This window comes from Oryctolagus cuniculus, chromosome 1, assembly GCF_051225735.1.
Source record: "Oryctolagus cuniculus isolate XC-2025 breed Fujian yellow rabbit chromosome 1, ASM5122573v1, whole genome shotgun sequence".
Taxonomy (NCBI): domain Eukaryota; kingdom Metazoa; phylum Chordata; class Mammalia; order Lagomorpha; family Leporidae; genus Oryctolagus; species Oryctolagus cuniculus.
This window is the reverse complement of record NC_142867.1, coordinates 116,470,139-116,475,518: the sequence shown is the minus strand read 5'-3', so window position 1 is coordinate 116,475,518 and position 5,380 is coordinate 116,470,139. Positions and strand designations below refer to the sequence as shown.

The 5,380-nt window shown below is 40.7% G+C and overlaps 1 pseudogene; it reads right to left on the bottom strand.

Annotated features, from left to right (window-relative positions):
- Nucleotides 1–1,095: 1,095 nt before the first annotated feature.
- On the bottom strand, nucleotides 1,096–3,766 carry LOC127483482 (olfactory receptor 8B3-like; annotated as a pseudogene).
- Nucleotides 3,767–5,380: the final 1,614 nt, after the last annotated feature.

The following is a 5,380-nucleotide window of genomic DNA, read 5'->3' as shown; positions in this document are numbered from 1 at the left end:
TCTGCTTCGGATGTCAATATCCAAATCAGGGTGTCAGAGTCCTAGTTTCTCCACTTTTAATCCAGCTTCCTAATAATGCAACTGGGAAAGCAGCAAAAGATGGCCCAAAATCTTGGGCCCCTGCCACCCATGTGAGAGACCCAGACGGAGTTCCTGGTTCCTCAATTTGGCCTGGCTGTTGCAGCCATTTGGAAAATAAACCAGTGGGTAGAAGTGCTTGCACTGTGTGTATGTGTGTGTGTGTGTCCCTCCCTCCCCCCGTCACTCTTCCTTTCAAATGCATAAACAAATAAATCTTAAGAGAAGAAGAGTTAACCTCTAGTTAGCCATTGATAACATTTAGCATCAAGGACCCCCTGTACTTGATGAGGGATAGTTCCTCAAGAGTTGATTTGGATATTGCTTCAACCACTATAACTGTAGCAGCTACAGTCCTCAGGCATTCTGGATATCCTGCTGCCACATAATCTGGCTGTTTACAGTAGGCCACTGGCTAAGGCATCGCCCCAATTTTTGACTATGGGTACCTAAGGCTAGTCCCTTCCTTTCCTCTATGTACAGAGAAAATGGCTTTTCTACACTGGGGAGCTGTAGGGCAAGAGCAGTTTTAGTTCTTACTTAAGTTCTAGAATGTTCTCTGGAGCCCCCCAGTCCATTCCAGGGGCTCCTATTCTGTTCATTTAAGGTTCATATAAGAGCTTCACTATGTCCTCAAATCTAGGAATCCACATTTTCACAGAATTCACATTTCCGTGAATCTAGATTCACAGAAGTTGATATCTCCATGACAAAGTTGCACAGAAATCCTAGATGTGTCAGAGTCTAAAAATTCAGTCTTACCATTTATGGAGTTAACATCATTCAACTTTTCCCTCTTACAGTAATATCTCTACTACATTTTTTCCTGAGAATAACAGAATGAAAAGTTCTCCAGGCTCTCTGAAAGGTTGAAGGTCTGATACTCCACCTGCATCCATTGTCTTGAATCATGAAGTGATCTATGTAATTAAATTAATTTCCCTCTTATCCAAATATTACCATTTTATCTTGATTTCTTACCCTTCTTTCCATGGATTTACATATCATGTGCTTTTACTAGGAATTGGCATCTATAACAAAGACAGCTTCAAGTCGGGAAAGTATGCTATTCTTCAAAGTCTTAATGCAACATGAACATCTTTATTTCTCAGACTATAGATGAAAGGATTCATCATTGGCCCCACAATGGTGTTAAAAATAGTGGATACTTTATCTTGAGCCAGAGACCCAGCAGGAGAAGGTTTAAAATATATAAAAGATGCAGATCCAAAGAAAAGACAAACAGTGATCATGTGGGAGCTGCAGGTACTGAAGGCTTTGGACCTGGCATTGGTAGAACGGATACGCAAAATGCTGGAGAGGATCTGGGTATAAGAAATGAAGAGAGTAAGACTGGGCACTGTTATGTTGATGAGCAACACAATAAAAATAACCAATTCATTGATAAAAGTGCTTGTGCAGGAGAGCTGGAGGAGAGGAGATACATCACACATGAAATGATTGATGATGTTGCCATCACAGAAGTTGAGTCTCAGCATGCATCCAGTGTGAGCCATGGCACCCACAAAACCCATGACATATGCACACACCGTCAGCATGAGGCAGACCTGAGGAGACATGGTGATCTTGTACAGCAGGGGCTTACAGATGGCTACATATCTGACATAGGCCATCAATGTCAAGATACAGTACTCATCAATAACAAAGAAAGAGAAGGAAAAGAGCTGAGCCATGCACTCAACATAGGAGATGATGTTCTCTTTCACAAAACTCACCAGCATTCTGGGACTTATGACACAGGAGTAGCAGAGATCAATGAAGGACAGGTTGAAGAGGAAGTAGTACATGGGGGTGTGCAGGTGAGGGTTCAGACCAATCAGAGCAATCAAGCCCAGGTTCCCCACCACAGTGACCACATAGATCCCCAAGAACAGGAAGAAGAGAGTCAGCTGCAGTTCTGGCTGTTGAGTTAATCCCAGCAGGATAAACTCAGTCACTGAGAAGTCTTTTCCTGAGGCCTTTCTTCCTTGAAATATATCTAGGAGAAGAGAAGAAACAGTTACATTAAAACTAAAGCCCAGTTGTGGGCATTTTGCCTAGGAGTTAAGATGCCACTTCCAACATCCAAATCCCTTATTTTTACCAGAGTTCCTAGGACAGAGTCCCATTTAGTTCTACATTACAGCTTCCTGTGAACATGCATCCTAGGAAGCAGCTGGTGAGAGCCCAAGTACTTGAATCCCTGCCATCCACTTAGGATACCCAGACTGACTTCCTCACTCCTGGCTTTAGCTGTCACCTGCTGCTATTTGGATATTTGGGGAGTGAACCAGTGGTGAGGTGGGGGAATCTCTCTTTCTGCTTATCTGTTTTGCTCTCTGCCCTTCAATTAGTAAAATAATTTATAAAATAACATATTAAAACATGAGACTCCAACTCCTTCCACCCAACCCTTTTCTAAAGAGATTGAGACTCAGACTGGAGGAGTGAACTCACGCCCACGCTTCTGAGAACCTTCATTTCTCCATTTCACTTTATAAAATGTGTAAAGATGAGTAACAGGAATGGCTAGAAGGCAACCTCTGTAGGAAAATACATTTTCCAAATTTGTTTAGGGAATCCTTTCAAGGATGGCAGGCATAAAGCAAGCATTCTTTATATAGCAGTACCAGTCTGAGTCTACGCAAGCAGGAGATGTAAGAAACATTGTTATCTATTTTTAAATTGCTCAACCAATTTCTAATTCAATCCACTATTATCAGATAATAGATATACAGGATTTATCCATGTTCTCAGTTTTCTAGTGCCAAGGAGTTAGGGCCTTGGAGAAAAGTATCTGTCACTCACCTGGGCCTCTGTGTCATCTCAGGGAACTAGCAACTGCTGAGATCTTCTTATTGCTCTCTGGTGCTGGGGAGCCAGTCTATACAGATGCCAATGAAACATCGCTCCCTCAAATCCAGTGTGTCACTGAGAGCACTCTTACTAAGCTGATCCATGTTGAGGAACAAGAAACTGGGAGTAAACAGGGCCCATCTGTCTCAGATGTGTCTTTGGGTGGGGTCTTCTGTGAAGCCTCCATGTGCATACCATTCAAGAAATTGGATTCATGTCCCATAATCCTAACAAGCCTGCTATTTTCCTTGAATTTTTCACCTAAATCCTTATGCCTCAGATATTGTTAGCTTCACTAGAGATTCAATTATTTTTAATATTTATTTATTTTGAAAATTAGATTACAGAGAGGAAGGGAGACAGAGAGATAGACAGAGATACAGAGAGAGATCTTTCATCTGTTGGTTCACTCCCTATATGGCTTCAATAGCCACGGTTGGGCCAGGCCAAAGCCATGAGCTTCATCTGGGACTCCCAAGTGGGTGGAAGAGGCCCAAACACTTGGGTCCTCTTCTGCTGCTTTTACCAGGCCATTAACAGGTAGCTGGATCAGAAGTGGAGCACCCATGACACAAACCATTGCCAATGTGGGATGCTGGCATTGAACAATGCCAGTTCCAGGAGACTCAATTTTTTAAACACAAGCAACATAGAGTTCTTCTTTCCTAATATTTTCGCTGTAAATTCTCTTCCAGAAGTAACGACCTAGACATTTATTGGGAGAAAGTGGAAACAAAGAATATCTGAGGGGGAAATGCCTATTATTATTTCAAAGTTATTTTCCACCACTCTTAGATTTACCTTTAGAAAATGCTAATAAAGAATTTGACATTGGGGTAGGCATTTGGGGCAGTGGTTAAGTCATATGCCTGGAGCCCATATGGGAATGCCTGGTTTAACTCCCAGCTATTCTACTTCCAATACAGCTTGCCGCGAGTGCACACCCTTGGAGAAAGCAGATGAAGCAGATGACAGTTCAGGCACTTGGGTCCTTGGCACCCATGAAGGAGAACCTAACAGACTTCTGGGATCCTAGAAAATGAAGTGTTTAAAGTGGGTGAATAAAGGGATGAGTGAGGTGATGATGCTGCCTTGAGTTTGGATTATGTGTCTCATACTAGGGTAATAACCCTCAATAAAATGAATGCCCCTTGTCTTGGAACATTGTAGTTTGTCGTGTGGCCCCTTGTGTAGTCCTGTCCTCCAGTGGATCGGGGCCTTGACCACATGCCACTGGACTTTGACTGATGGGGGACTAGCAAACATGAAGCAAACAGAGGTTTGAGAAGTGTTTGGCATCTCTTCCTGCTACACATGCAGGAGGCAGAGCTTCCCTTTAGAAGACATGGAAGTCAAAAAAGAGCCAGCATAAATCCAAAGACCCTAAAGTAGCCCCAGTGGCACTGTCAGTTGACTGCAAGCCTTTGAGTGACTCAGGTGAGACCAGAAGGACTATCCAGCTGAGCTTGTAGCAAATCTCTAATTATGGGAAAATAAAATGGTCACCAAAGCCAGTAAGTGATAAAGTAATTTTATTGTATTCATAAGAAAAATAAACAATAGAATAAAATAATTTAATAGAATGAAAGATACAAACAATCCTTAAAAGAGTGTGAAAGAAAATTGAGCTTATGCTCTGTACCTTTCAGTATTGTGCAATACTGAAATTTCCTATATATCAAACTATCAGACTTTTAAAAAGTCATTTGATTCAATTAGTTTTAAAGTGGGATTTGTCAAAATGTATTTTTTATACATTCATTCTTATAATATTTAATTACTTTGGATGTAGCAAAGATATTTATGGTATATTGAAAGTCATCAAAAGAATCTCCATGGAATTTAAAAAAGGATCTCCAGAGTATTTAAACTAGATATACTGGACCAATGAAAAAGTATGTTTAAGAAAATCAGATCTTGTACACTTTCTTTTGCCAAAGATGTGACTTTTCTGGAGGTAGTCTTAGTTTAAGGTTCTTCTTATCCATTCCATTACTAATATATTCCATCATTCTTCACTAGAAGGTAAAGCTTTTATCCAAGTTTAGAAAAATATTGTGAACATTTGTCAAAATATCTCCTAGCCCAATGTGAAAGGAGATATGGGATAAAGGTCATATGTATCTGTAAATGTCAAAATTCAGGAACTCAGAAAATGAAAGAACAGTTGGTGGAGCTGGCAGCAGGTATGGTCTAGAGATCATCTGTCAATGTTGCCTTCTTGCTAATTATCATAACTTTAGTGGATGTGGATGCATCAGATTTATGCATTTGTTCTGTAAAAAAGAAAACAAAAGGTTGTCTTGGTATAAATATTCTAAGATACTGGAGACATCCCAATTCTTGATGAAATGGATTTTCCCAAAGATTTTTCCTGTAAGCGATGAGGTGAATTTCACAAAACCAGGAAAAGTCAATCTGCAGGGACATGTTCTCCGGTTCTGAT